Source organism: Megascapheus bottae, chromosome 24 (genome assembly GCF_031878675.1).
Source record: "Megascapheus bottae isolate mThoBot1 chromosome 24, mThoBot2.hap1, whole genome shotgun sequence".
Classification (NCBI taxonomy): Eukaryota; Metazoa; Chordata; class Mammalia; order Rodentia; family Geomyidae; genus Megascapheus; species Megascapheus bottae.
In genome coordinates this window covers 15199528-15215707 of record NC_143532.1, presented here as the reverse complement: position 1 = coordinate 15215707, position 16180 = coordinate 15199528, and positions in this window count along the sequence as shown.

The window sequence follows — 16180 nt, the reverse complement described above, 5'->3', positions numbered from 1 at the left end:
TTCCCACTCTACTTGCTCAGGTGCTATGAAAATATATGTTAACTATATATCTGAATTCACAAATAGCACGTGACTTATTCCAGTGACGGTAATAACCAGTTAATGAAATCATTCTAGCATTCAAAGGGGAACAGAAATATTGCAATCATTTTAATTCTACTTATCTTTATTCCAATACTCAAGAATCACCCTCTTTGTAAATTCTCACCTAAGATATCGATGAGATTGGAGGTAACTGTGGGAGGATCATAATCAGCTCTCACAACTGAGGGTTCTTATTTACCACCAATCAAAAGGGGTTGTCACAGTTGTTTTCATTTCACCCCTAAAAATTCTTCTCTCTGGAGTGATTTTCTTGATAATCACTGGAAACACATTCATTCAGCCCTGAAGTAAGCTACTGTTAAAAAATATGCTTGAGGCAGGCATGTTAGGTTTGAAAAAAGATGGCCCTTTCCCAGACAGGAGGAAAGGAGAGGTCCCCTCCTTACAGGAGAGAGGGTAAAGTCCACCTGGCAATTTAAGAGGTGTTTTGGTTCATCAGAAGCAGAATAAAATATAGCTATTGTGTATCATGGCCCACTAGCCTGAGGTTAATTTTTTTTTTCACATGAGCCAAGGGAAGATCTGTGAGATACAAAGTGTAATAGAAGACCAGACCATTATAACCTTTGATTCCCATATGAGAAAGAAAACTCTTAGAAGTTTGCATTCAGGACTGACATATTTTCGAAAGACTTTCTAGGACTAAGAATCTTTAAGGAATATTAGAAAGGAGTCAGATATGCCTGCAAAGGTCTTAACTGAGAAATGGAAATACAGGAATTATATATTGCTAATATATGTCTATATATGCACAATATATGTATATATTATATGTGCTAACAGCATATACAAAGAATATATACAATATATAGCAATATATGAAATATATAGTACACATTATATATAAGATATATATGCTGTATATACTAACTTTATTTTCTGTATGTGTGTATTATTGCCAGCATCCGATATAGCTATCTATGCAAAATACAGCTCATCACTGTTCCACTTCCATAAGAGCCATACAAAAAGTACAAGATTTAATAGTAGCATGGCTTTAAGTTAATTTATAAAGTTCTCCAGACTTGTGCAATTTCTTGTTATACCGTATAGATAGAAATGAACCCAAATTAAGGAAAATATAATGTATAAGGAAAGTATATAAATTAGAATCTCTATAATAAACCAATTCCTTTTCTAGGATGACTCTAACTTACAGATTGTTTAGAATCTTCTTGTAAAGTGCACAAGAGAGAAACTACCTCTGAGTGATTCTGTTGCCCTGATTTGTAGAAATGTTATCTAGAAAACATAATCCCTTTGGTACAAACAAATTTGAAAGACCTGTAACATGTAAACTATGATTTTAATATGAGGTCTCATTATTATAATATTCTGTAAAATAGACAGATGCTTTCCTGCCATTGGCAGTTGTCTTCCTGAGGCAATTACTCAGCTCCCGATTCAGGTCTTTTAGCACTAGCATTTCAGTTTTCAGCTTTTAGTATCGACATTTAAATATGTTATGAGTGTTAATTAATCTGCACATTAAGGGGGAAATGAGTAAAAGGGTTTCTGAGAAACAGTAGATGTGCATAATCAGTTGTTGCATGGCAATTAATCTTTTTTTTTTTATCCTAAGAAATACTGACATGTTCCAGACACAATTAAAAAGCTGAAAAGGAAATAAAGGACCATTGGTGCAAAATGGGTAAAATCAATGGTGTATGCCTTGTAAGTAACACATGCGCATTGCATTGCTGCCAGTATTAATGTTACTGAGGATGTTGTGATTCAAACTACATTATTATCATTATTATTATAATCATCATCATTAATTATTCTCAACTGCCTGTCCTGGAGCTTGAACTCAGGGCCCGGGTGTTCTCCCTGAGTCTCTTTTTGCTCAAGAGTAGCATTCCACTACTTGAGCCACAGCACCACTTGCAGCTTTTTCTGAGATAAGAGTCTTATGTCACTCCTCCAGACTAAATAAATGGCAGAACTATCTGAAGAAATGTTCAACATCTTTGGCCCTATAAGAAATACAACTCAAAACCACATTGAGATTCCACCTCATCCCAGTTAGACTGGAAATACGGAGGAGATAACAATATTGGACAAGAGACGTACTCATTACCATACATATGTAACTGTAACCCTTCTCTATATAACTCTTGAAAATAAAGATTAAATTTAATGAATTAAAATAATCAAACAAAACAAAACAAAAGCAACAATATGTGCTTCCTATCCAACTGTAATCTTCAGATCTCAACCATCTGCATAGCTAGAGTTATAGGTGTGAGCTTGCAGCACCCAGTTATTTATTATTATTAGCATATTGAAGACTATCATTGCTCATGTATCATGGTTTGTTTAAAAAAAGACATATAATTTTAAATATAGATGAATACTCATGTACGTGTTTTATGTGTTTATATATATATAGTTTAACATTGTCAGACATGTGCAAAAGTGAACTGATTGTGATTAGGAGAATAAAAAGCCTTTTGATTCCTGATTCACTGTCCTGTGTCTTTTTTCTCCATTAACAACTATTCCCAAGGACTCTCTACTGTTAACCAAAGATCACGGAAAGCCCTTGAGGTCATTAAGCATCAGAAAATCAGAGTCAGGACTCTGGTTATGAGTGGATGAGTCAGAAGCACCTGGCACCATAACAATGCCCAGGTATAACCCACTTCTATTTCCATCAGTAATTTCCCTTACTTCCCTAAGTTTCTGTGTAAATACACATTTGTTTCTTTGGTTAAGTCGTGTGGGGGTGTAAACGAATTTTATGTATCTGTAATTCACCATCTCCCTTCCCTGTCTGGAACCTCATAATATTTTTTAATTCAGAAAACATAGAAAACGTTGCACATTTTGCTTCATGCATATGAATGTTCATTTCCCTCTCCAGATCTGAGGAACTTTTCTATCATTATTTCTTCTTTTTTTGGATTTTAAATCTGTATTTTGTTTTTTGCATATATTTTTAAATTATTTTTTATTGTAATTAATAGAAGGGTTACATTTTATTCAGCAGACAGAGGGTGCATTACTTCAAAGATATTGATACCTTTTCTCATGGCTTGGTCCCCAGTTCTCTCCCCCACCCCCACCTCTCAACTTTTTTTCCCCATTTCAAATAACCAAAAATACATATATACAATATATCAGATAACAAGGTGAAATATTGTTTTGTTTGTTTGTTTGTTTGTTTTGCCAATCCTGGGCTTGGGCTCAGGGCTTGAGCACTGTCCTTGGACTTTCTCAAGGCTAGCACTTTACCACTTAAGTCTCAGAGCCACTTCCAGCTTTTTGCTATGTATGTGGGGTACCGAGGAATCAAACCCGGATCTTCATGCATGCTAGGCAAGCACTCTACCACTAGGCCAAATTCCCAGCCCCCAAGGTGAAATACTGTAACAATATAAGATAACCAAGGGACAGCAAAAGACAACATAGTACATTAAGGCCAACAATCACTCATTACATGGCTTTTGTTTCTATATTGTGGAGGTCCTTTCATTTAGCATCATACTGTATGGCCTTATGTATCTGGGTTTTGTTCTATTGTAAATCTCTGCTAAAATGGCCGAAGGTTTCTACTGAATATGAAAAATGAGGGAAACCATTGAGCCTATGTTCCTTTGAGTCTGGCTTACTTCACTCTATATGATTTTTTTCTGTCTGTTTCCTTACAAATGGGGCGATGTCATTCTTTCTGACAGCAGCATAGAATTCCATTGTGTATATACACCACATCTTGTTGATCCATTCATCAACTGAGGGGCATCTGGGTTGGTTCCATATCTTTGCTGTGGTACATAATGCTGCAATGGACATCGTTGTGCTAGTGGATTTAGTATGTCCTTGTTTCTGGACAATTAGGTAAATGCCAAGAAGTGGAATTGCTGGGTCACAGGGGAGCTCTAAGTTTAGTCTTTTGAAGAACTGCCATACTGCTTTCCATAGTGGTTGAATGAGTTTGCACTCCCACTAACAGTGTAGTAGAGATCCCTCCTGGCACATCTCCTCTAGCATCTGTTGTTATTAGTTTTCTTGATCCTGGCCATTCTAACTGGAGTGAGGTGGAATCTTAGAGTTGTTTTGATTTGCATTTCTTTTATGACCAGAGATGTCCAGCATTTCTTCATGTGTCTATCGGCCATTCTTATCTCTTCTTCAGAGAAGGCTCTCTTTAAGTCTTTGGCCCATCATTTAATGGGATGGTTGTTTCTTTGGAGATTAGTTTTGGAGTGATTCAATTTTTTGAGCTGTTGATATATTTTAGATATGAGGCATTTGTCTGTTCCATGGTTAGTGAAGATCTTCTCCCACCCTGTAGGCTTTCTAGTTAATTTGCTAGCTATGTCTTTTGCCATACAGAAGCTCTGCAGTTTAATGCAGTCCCACTTTTCTAGACTTTCTCTGATTCGTTGTGTATCTGAGTCCTTCTTAAAAATGTTTCGACCTGTGCAAGGAGACCTAGTGTATCTCCTATTCCTTCTTGTAAAGTTTTCAGTGTATCTGCCTTTACCTCCAGGTCTTTGATCCACTTGGAATTAATCCTGGTACAGGGTGACAAAGAAGGGTCTAACTTTAGTTTTATGCAGGTGCTTAACTAGTTCTGCCAGCACCACTTGTTGAAGAGTCTGTCTTTCTTCCATTCTATGTTTTAGCTCCCTTATCAAAGATTAGGTGGCCATAGGTCTGAAGGTTAATATCTATGTCCTCAGTTCTATTCCACTGGTCTTCAGTCCTGTTCTTGTGCCAGTACCATGCCATTTTGGTCACTATAGCTCTGTAATAGAGTCTGAAGTTTGGTATTGAAATTCTGCCTGCCCTGTTCTTTCTGCTAAGAATTATTTTTGCTATACAGGGTCATTTATTATTTCATTGGAAATTTTGCATTGCCTCTTCTATTTATTAAAAGAATGACATTGGGATATTAATGGATATTGAGTCAAATTTGTAGATATCTCTTGGCAAGATTGCCATTTTCATGATGTCAGTTCTTCCAATCCAGTAGCATGGGAGGTTTTTCCATTTCCTCAGTTCTGCTTCAATTTCCTTTCTCAGGGTTTTAAAATTTTCATCAAAAAGGTCCTTTACATTCTTAGTAAAGGTAATTCCTCGGTACTTTATTTTCTTTTAGGCTATTGCAAAAGGAGTTGCTTTCCTTTTGGTTGCCTTGTTCCTCTCATTGTTGGCATAGAGGAAGGCAGTTGATTTTTGAGGGTTAATTTTATATCCTGCTACCTTGCCAAAGTTTTAAATCAGCTCAAGCAGCTTGGGAGTGGAGTCTATAGGATTCTTTAAATACAGAATCATGTCATCTGCAAAGAGGGAAAGTTTTACTTCTTCTTTCCCTATTTGGATCCCCTTTATGTTTGCTTCTTGCCTTATTGCTCTGGCTAGGAATTCTAATACTATGTTAAAGAGGAGTAGAGAGACTGGGCATCTTTGTCTCATTCCTGATTTTAGAGGAAATGGCTTTAGCTTTTCACTATTAAGTATAATGCTAGCTGTGGATTTGTCATACACAGCCTTTATTATACTGAGGAACCAACTCTCTGTTTAGATGATTCTTTCTATAGTTTTTTTGGACTCCAATTTATTTAATTCTGCTTTGATTTTAATAATTCACTTCCTTCTACTGGGAGTAAGGTTGTTTTGTTGCTCTTTTTCCGGGAGTTTAAGGTGTGACATTCAATTATTGGTTTGCGATTTTTCCAATATGTTAATGTAAGCACTCAGAACTATAAATTTTCCTCTGAGTACTGACTTTGCTGTGTCTCAAAGGAGCTGGTATTTTGTGTGATCCTTTTGTGAAATTTTATAAACTTTTGAATTTCTCTTCTGATCTCCTCGATGACTCATTGGTGATTAAACAATGTGTTCTTCAATCTCCATGATTTACAGGGTTTTCATTGGTGGAGATTGGTTTTTAGCTCCAATTTGATGCCCTTGTTGTCTGAGATAATGCAGGGAATAATTTCAGTGTTTTTGAATCTGCACCTGTTTTAATGCCTTAACATGTGGTCTATTTTGGAAAATGTTCTATGTGCTGCTGAAAGAAATGTATATTGTGACATTGCTGGGTGGAATAATCTGCAGATGTCTGTTAGATCTAGTTGATCTATACACTTGTTCAATTCTGAGGATTCTCTGTTGAGTTTTTGTCTGGTTGATCTGTCCATAGGTGAGAGTGGTGTATTAAAGTCACCAACAATCACTGTGTTTCGATCTATGTATAGTTTCAGTGAAAGTAAGGTTTGCTTGATGAAGTACAGTGCTCTGGGATTAGGTGTGTAGATATTTAGGATGGTTATATTCTCCTGAAGGAGACATCCCTTTATTAGCATGTAATAACATTCTTTATCTTTTCTCACTAATTTTAGTTTGAAGTCTATTTTACCTGATAGGAGGATGGCAATTCCAGCCTGTTTATGGGGTCCATTAGCTTGATCAACTTTGTTCCAACCTCTCACTTTCAAAAAATGTTTTTTTTGGGGGGGACAAGTTGTGTCTCTTGAAGACAGCAGAATAATGGACTTTGCTTTTTGATCCAACTAGACTGTCTATGCCATTTAATTGGAGAGTTAAATCCATTGATATTGAAGGTTAAGATTGAAAAATATTTACTAGTCCCTGCCATTTTTAAAAGCTTTCATTGGGGCTTGTGGATTGACAGCTCTTGTGGTTATTAGCTGGTATGATTTTGGTGCTATTTCTTTGTCAACATGTTTGTGTTGGTTTTCAATGTGTAGAACATCTTTGAGAATTTTCTGTAATGTTACTTTGGTTGCTACATAATGTTGCAACTTTTCCTTAGAATGGAAAGTTTTTATTGTTCCCTCATTTATAAATGGGAGCTTAGCTGGGTTCAGTATTCTTGGTTGGTAGTTATTTATCTTAAGGGCATGACATATATCCTTCCAATCTCTTGTTGCTTGCATGGTCTCTGCTGAGAAATCTGTGGTTATTCTTACTGGTTTTCCTTTGTAGGTAATTGTTCTCTTCGCCTTAGCTGCTTTTAGGATCCTTTCTTTGGCCTCTATTGATCCTGTATGGATTATAATGTGGTGGTGGGATGTCCTTTTCTGGTCCGGTCTGTTTGGCGTTCTAAAAGCTTTTTTTGTAGAAATAATTTTTTAAACTTTTTTCTTAAAGCATTTATTAACATTGATTTTTAAATCATATTTCAAATGATTGCTTAATAAACAATAATTCAGGAAGGGAATCTTTGTATAAAATCACTGGCATTTAAATTTTAGAGCATAATAGTAATTGGACTGTGGGTTTGTATGTCACAGATACATATTAATCTATGTAATAAAACATTATGTCTATAGAGTCATAAGTTTTTATATCTATGTAGTTGTGTTTATATTTCCATTACCATGTCCGTAGCATTGGGTATTCAACTATTGAGACCTTGATCTTGTATTGTTTGGATCTAATTCTAAAAAAGTTTATATCTGAATGGGCCTGCCCTTCTGGATATTTGGGAAGTTCTCTGAGATGATTCCCTGAAGTATATTTCCAATACCATTGACCACTTTCTCCACACCCTCCTCAATACCAATTAGCCTTAAATTAGGCTTCCTAATTGTTTCTTAGACCTCCAGAAGTGTTCTCTCATATTTCCTACATTTGGTTTGACTCATTTTCTGTTTTTTCTCTACAACAACTAGATTATCGTCAACACCAGAAATTCTCTCTTCTGCATTGTCTAAACTGCTGTCAATACTTTCTACTTTATTCTTCATCTCCCTTCTTTCTAATTGCTCATTTTTTTTCCGTGCATCTCTTGTTTTTGATCGTGTATGGACTTCTTTAACTCCTTAATCTCCATTTGAGTGGTTAGCTCAGCAGCTTTACTCTCATTGGAGATTTGTTGGAGTTCGGCCAACAAATCCTAGTGGATTCTAGGAATTCGACCATTTTTCTTTGTCTAGCTTCCTCATGTTCACGTAAATCCTCTACTATGGCCTCCTTTATGGCTTCCTCATGTTCACATATCCCCTTCTTTATGGTTTTATCTCCTTTAGCTATGGCTTCCTCATGTATCTCTTTCTGTATGTTTTCAAACTTTTCATTAATCAGGTTTACCAATTGCATTCATATAGCATTTAGAGGACTCTCTTCTAGTTTTGCCATTGAGTCCTCCATTACTTATTTATATTGAGTGGAGAATCTCTTCCTCGATTTGCCATTTTTTCTTGAGTTTCTTGATCTACCCATTTGAAAATGGGAGTAAGATTAATACTGCACAAAATTACAATTTTTAAGATATGACCAACCTAGAGCTTGTTAGCTGGCCAAACAATAGATGTTCACAACTTTCGATTGGTATTATCACTCTCTCCCTCTTTTTGTGCACTTACAGACAAATCTAATACCATCACCGGTCACTGTTTTATGACCAAAAATAACACGCACAATCTGATCTCTATTGTATTTAAGTCCTTCCGGGGCCTACAGTATAATTGAACACCTCGATATACAGTATTGCTTAAAAACCATCAACTAGATCTATGCATTCTAAAATTGAAGGATAAACAGAGGACCAGAGATAGAAAAATAGTATGAAAGACAAGAGGGGAGGTAAGAAAAGAGTAATGTAGGAGTGTAAGATTAATATAGTAATGAAGAAAAGGGATAGCATAAGGATAACTGACCTAAGGTGATAGAAAGGTAAAATAGTTGAGTACAATATTTAGAAAAAACTAAGATAAAACTTATGAAAATAAGAAGAGTAATAAGAAGAATATATAAAGAAAAGGGGAAGGTATATATAGGATAGATCAATGATAAAATATTTTAAAAAGTAAAAATAAACAAACAAAAGAAAAGCAAGAAAAAAGGTGGGGGTAGATCCCACATAATTGTGAGATCTTAGACAAGAACTACTAGGGTTAAGAACCAATAGATTAAAAAACAGGTGACTGTATCAATAAAAATATCATTTGTGTTCAGACTGTACCCAGTGCTGTCATTATGTCTCTAGGAACAACCACAATGATAGAAGGAAAGCAAAAAAAAAAAAATAAATAAATAAATAAAATAAAAACAAAAATAAAAAAAGAATCATAACATTAAAAAAAGGTGGAGATAAAATGGCAAAAAAAAGAACACATAAAAATGCAAATGAAAAAAGGTAGAAAAAAGGCGTTATTCTTCATTTTTTGGGGGGGGGTGGCGACGGGGTATGAAACTTGTGTCTCCACTAAATTCGGGATCCAAACCCTTCAAAAAGTCTTTTTTTCCTGAGCATTTGCTTTGCAGTTTTTCTGATCAGTTTGCTTGATTGGGCAGAAAAAAAAACAAACAAACAAACAAACCCGTGGAGCTGCCAGTGGCTTTGTTTACCAAGAGTGCGGCCCCACCCTGGGGGAGGAACTTCCAACAGCACCTCTGGGAAAACCTTTGCCCTTTTGAATGATGCTGCTGCCAGCACCACTTCTCAGGCTCCACTTGTTTTGGCCAGAGTTTTGCCAGCAGTCAAGATGGCACTGCTCTCAGCTGGTGTGGCAGGTTATTCCTTCCCAATGCTGTTCTGTGAGCGGAAGTGGAAATGTCTCCATGGAGTTACTCACCAATTGCTAGGTTTTCTGGTTCTGTGAAGCTGGCAGTTCCGGGCATGGCTGGGGGACAGCTCTGGGCTTGCGCAGGCTCTGTGTGGCTCTGTCTGGAGCCGGCAGGTCTGCACTGCTGAGAAGCACTGTCTGCTCAGGTTCAGGAGGGGGGCTTTGTTTCTGCGGCTATTTTCTTGCGCCCGTTTCCTGCCTTTCTCTTCTCTGACCGAGATCTCTGTGATGCTAAAGCTTACTTAGGATCAATCTTTGGGTATGAACTTCCCCTACGATTCTAGAACTGGTATCTTTGCCAGAGCTCAGAAAGACTCACACTGAAACACAGCCATCTTCTGCCGATTTCCTTCTATCATTTCTTTAAGCAATCATTTTGTGCTTACTTCCCTTCTTTTCTGCTTTTTCTGGGTCTACCATAATAAATGTGTTTGTTTGTTTGCTATTTTACTATTAGCCTTGTGGGCTTTCTTCATATTTTCAATCTTTTCTGTTTTGCTTTGTTCCACTGGTTGAGTTATCAATGGCCTGCCTTTTAGCACATTTATTATTTCCTTTAGTTGAAGAAATGTATGGAAGCTTTTAGGTTCACCTTAAAAAATGTGCTTTCAATTTTTATTGCTTGAGCACTTAATTATGTTTTACTCATATTGGGTTATTATCTTCCTGTGGCATTTTTTTTTATAGCTCACTGAATATTTTTTTAAGAAGTACATTCTGAATTATTTGTCAGGCCATTCATACATCTCCACATCTTTAGGATTGTCTCTCTGACACTTTATCTTTTTCTTTAATGGTGTCCTTTTTCTTCGTTATTTATGATTGTAGTCCTTGAGCCTATGCATTGTCATTTATGCATATGATGAAGTAGAATACTTACTACAGTTTGACAAAGAAAGTCTGACATTGGTCATCTGCTTGTCAGACAGACAGACTCCATGTTGTTCTATTCTGTGATCTTGTCCTTGGCATTCCAAGAAACCAGTTCATCCATATATAATCATAGTAGAATCCTAACATCTTATTCCTGCATGCTTGCATTTTTACCTCTCTCTTCTATTAAAGCATGTTTCAAAAGAAAAAAAGACTCTCTGTACTAATGAAAAGGACAAAGCCTAGATTTGAAAGTGTTGAGTGTCTTATAAGCATTTATTAAATTGACTTGGAAATGATGAAAGTGGAACTCATTTGGACATTAGTGAAAATGGAGATGATTTTTACTAATTAAGTTCATGTTGCAGGATTGATGATCAATTTCATGATTTTCTTTTTACAGAGAAACTGTGAATATTGAAGGAACTTAGAAATTCTTCTGAAATCATACTGAGAGTAGTGACTGTGACTAAATAGAAATTTAGTTCTGCTGGCCAGATAATATCATTTAATTTCGACTACCTTTTTCTAATAGGATTATACAAATTCTTCCCAGATGCTTGAGTATAAAAATTAAACATAGGGACATTCAGAGTCAAATGGAAAAGATACATCAATAGGAAAATTTGCGTGATGAGTTGAACATTGAACAGTTTCTGTTGACTTGAATAGGCCTTACAAACTTAAATAAAAATGTTCATCATTTTCTAGTCATTATTTCTAAGCATTCTATCCACACCAAAGTCAGTGAATGTACTTTTTTCTTATAGTAGCTTTTTCTTCTTTTCTGTTTGTTCTGAAGACATCTTGTAGGATAATAATAATGTCAATTCTTGATAATAAAGTTGGAGCTAGGAACAAGAGTTTATCCTCAGCCTTCAACTGTGTGTCTGCACTCTCTCATTTTTCACATATTTTATGTGTTAAGTAAGGGCTGAATTCTTGAAGTTCCCATGACATTTTTATACTCCCCAAATGATGCTACTCATGTTTTATTACTACATGTTCAATCTGGGGAATAGAAATATCATCCTTAAAAGTTCAAAACATATGAAATCATACATCACACTTCTTGGATAAAGTTAAAATAATCTCAAATGATGACAAAAAGATCATCTCCATATTCATTACTATCCAATGGAATTAGCTCTAATAATGCTGCCCACAGTACAGAAGATTCATGTCAGTGACTATGTTTTTCTACTAGAATGGTAAAGAAAATGTCAAGGTGGTTCTTTCCCAAAAGTGGGCAAAGGACTTCTATCAATCAGCAGTATTACTTGCAAATTCTCTCAAATACTAGTATTTCTTGGATCCATGCGGACTTACTCAGCCTCTGGGATGAAATACAGGAATGAAAAAGTAAAAGAATGTTCTAAGTGATTTCTAAGCATTTGAGTGTTTGCAGTCCCACACACTAGGTCAAAATAAGGTAAGTTTTGATAGTTTTACCACTTGTGCAGTGCTCAGAATTTTTGACAATTTTTTTTTGCACACTAGAAAAGCTGTGGAATTCAAAAAGAAATGGCATCATTAGAGAGCCTCATTGACAGAAAATGAACTATACTTTTTGATAAGGGGGTTGAAGAGAAGAAACCAAACCATCAATTGACTGTCTTTACTATAGACTCAGTTAAATAATCAACAAAGATCCCCTGCAATATAATAGGATTGAAGGACGGAGAAAAAGAAATAGAAACATTCCTGCTCCCCAGACAAGATAAGAGAGTTAAAGACTTCTACATATGGACAACAGGTCCACAGAAGTTATCTATGTCTTTCCAACTTTTTTTTTTTTTGCCAATCTAATCCTTGGAGGTCCTAGTTAGTATGGAAGGTACATCTATGTCTATTGTCATTTACTTATGTTGTCTCTTTTCTTATAAACCCCAGAATAACTTCCAAGGGCTGCTAAATTGAGCATCTCAACTTCCACTACTTACTAGGTTTTGTTTTTGTTTGTGTTTTTTTTTTCTGAACTTAGAAGCTACTGTGCCCTCCTCCAGGAGCCACACCTCTCCTGTCCACCTGAATAAGGCTGGATGGAGAGAAACTAGAAAGAGCAAGAGAGGATATAGAAATAGCACAATGAATCCATCTGCAATGAAAAGAGGAACTAATAAAATGAGGTAACAAGTGTAACATACATTGTGTGAGTGTGTGGGAGGGTGCTGGTGTGAGGCTTGAACTCAAGCCCCTGATCTCTTGTTTGGCTTTTTCTCTCAATGTTAGTACTCTATCACATGAGCCATACCTCTACTCCCAGCAATGTTCAGGTTAGTTGGAGGTGAGATCCTCATAGATTTGTTTTCCTTGGCTGTCTTTGAACTGAGATCCTCAGATCTCAGCTTCTTGAGTAAGGATTTTAGGGATAAGTCACTAGAACTAGGCTTGCCTTGTGCAAATGTTCATTATACTCTCTTCTCTTTTATATAAGATCATTTTCTGGTTTTCTATTTTTTTAACCTATAAATACTATTAGTTCCATACACCTCTTAATTCCATATTCCCATCAACATTACAGAATGCTCAACCATTTTCTTAAAACAGTAGCTCAGATTTCAACATCTAAATTACAAAATAGGTTAGGAATAAGTAAAGCTTTCTGCCATGTGGCAAGCAATTTAGAATATTTGCATATTTGTAAAACCAAATATTGTCTTTTGTGTTATTATTATTATGTGTTTTATGGCTCTAATCCATCAGAAGTATTATTACAGTGTTAAAAATACCCTATGGATCGAATATGCTTTTCTTAAACTTATGACAGTCCATGTTTTGATTAAAATCATAATATGACAAAATTGTAAGTACAAATGTATATATTTTTAGGTAATTAACAGTTGGAATTAGACATGAATAGCACTCTCTCCCCCTTACCATTTGGTGGGTGATTATATCTGATATTTTCATCCAGGCTAATTTTTATCATCAGTCTTTCTTATGGAAACTTACAGCCACTTCATATTTCAGCTGCAGTAATTCATCTGGCATTCTTACATAAGAACTCTAGAAGACAGAATGAAAATCAGACAAGAAAAACACCACTTCTCAGAGTTTTAGGCCCCTGTATGATTAATGTAATGGGTTGCATTCACATAATCTCACAATAACTGATGTATAGGATTAAAATAAAAGACTTGTCTCCTCTTGCTATTAAAATTCTTCAAAATGTGATGTTCTTAATAGTTCTCACAGTTCCTGCATCAGTAATGATACTAAGTCAGTACCCAATCTTACATTCTCCAAAGTAAGGATTCTATCTTAGGGCCGTGAAGCTGCTGTGAAGGCTGCAGTACTTTTCCACAAAGTCACGTATATCTTTATATCAATACTGGAATCACTATATCAAATGCATTTTTACTCTTTCAGATGACATATTTTGTTTCAAAAAAGGGAGACAATCCTTTTGTGACATTTTTTTTCTTCCAAACATTTACTTTCCAAGGTGCTGTATTAGGTCCTTAAGGTGCAGCTGTATAAATCCTGACACATGTTCACCTAACTAGGTATTATATTCCTCATTTTCTTGAATATCAACAGCTAAGCATTCATTCATTTCATAAAGTTGGAACAAGACAGCACTGGGAATCTATGATGCCTGGGATTGTTTAAATTAGAAATCTACTACTTCATGTTAGATTTTTAACTGTTTTTTCTATAATTTCATTATTATTATTACTACTACTACTACTACTACTACTATTACTATTACTGATTTTTTTGTGTGTGGTCACGGGGCTTAAACTCTAGGCCTGGAAGCTGTCCCTGAGTGCTTTTGTTCAAAGCTAGTGCTCAACCACTTGGACCACAGAGCCACTTCCGGTTTTCTGGTGGTAAATTGGAGATAGAAGTATCATGGATTTTTGTGCCCAGGCTGGCTTTAAACCACTCCTCAGATCTCAGCCTCCTGAGTAGCTAGGATTACAGGCGTGAGCCCCAGGACCTGACATTAATTTTATTATTTCATCCATGTATATTTCAGTTGCCTGCAGTCTATTTTTACATATAGCATAGGATAAGAAAGATTTAATGTCATTTTTTACATGTGAATATTTAGTTTGTTTCAGTGTGATTTATTGAAAATGGATGGTCATTTAATTTTTCATTGTATATGCTGTATGAAGATCAGCTGCCTGTAGAAGCACAGAATTGTAAATCTTATGTATTCAATTTTCAATGACATATCAGCAAAGTTTGGGGGAATGGTTCCTTTTTTTGTGGCTCCTATTCATATTGGGATGGATATTAAAACAAAGAAAAGATAGCTGCTTGGATACCAATGAGCCTAAAAGGAACACTGAAGAGTCAAGCTAAAAGGTCATGGCAGTTGAAATAGGAAGTATGAGATCAGTAAATGGGAACCTAAAAGTTGTCCTTATTTATGTAGTACATTTATGGTTGCTATCTATGCAGATACTGTGAACCTCCATCCAACATATGAGAGGGAAAGGAAACCTCCATTTCAATCACAGGGTCTCAGGTACATAATGATTTATAGATAGGGAATAGCCAAAAGAAATGGGTAATAAAGAATAATGTTTTTTTTTTAGCTTTCCCAAATTTGCTTACAAACTTTAAATCCAATCTGGGGGAAGAGATGTTTAATTTTTATGTTGTTTTGTCATGGTGCTTGTATTCAAGCCGACAAAGCATCACTGAGCTCCTTTTTTTTTCCTCAAGACTAATAATCTACCACTTTGCTCCATAGTACCACTTCTGGTTTTCTCCTGGCTAACTGGACCTAAAAGTCTGACTATGCTGGGGCGTGGTGACTCAAGCCTGTAAATCTTAGTTACTCGGGAGACTGAGATCTGAGGATCGAGGTTCTATGCTAGCCAGGGTACAAAAGGACCTGTGTTGTGAGCAGGCAAAATAACTCACCAATAGGCAGATAGTATGATGCAACATAGTTTATTGATTTAACATAGCTTAGCGGAGGTGACACTATATTCTAGTTCCTATCTTCTAGTCCTAATTTGCCTAATCCTAATCTGCCTATCCAGCACACCCACTGGACTCACCTCTCTTAGGCCTGAAGTTAACAGGGCCTGTCTGTCATATGTTAGATGCAGCTCCCAGGTCTGCCATTGTGTGAGCTCTGAATTCACACGATGAGTCTCGAGCCTCCTTGGTCTTCTTTCGGGTAAGGAGCACCTTCTGCTGGCCAAAGATCCTCAAACTGCAGTCTCAGTTTAAACCAGCAGAAGTGCTGTCCTTCATTCATGGTCCTTGGTTTATATCGGTCCTTGGCCTGCTCCTCTCTGGCCCAAACTCCTTCGTGTTTGATTTGGATTGGTTGTGCCTTGGTCCTTGCTTGGTCTGGATTGGTTGCACCCTTTGGTCAGTGGTGTCCAGAGATGTGCTGGTTGCTTGCTTTATCTATACTGCCCATGTGTCTGGGCTCCTATGATACTTCATTTTGTAAGCCAGGCTCCTGCCCATTCCTATGGTTATAGTCTTATGTGTCCTTACATTATTTTTATCTCCCATGTCCATAAGCTTTTAGGTACCAGTTTGTGTTAACAATATATTTCTTAGGTTCATTTCATTACTGTATTTCATTTAATTACTCTACTCATATTATTAGATCACTATTTTATATCATATTCATTTAGCATTCTATACTATATTCATCATATACCATTTTCATATTA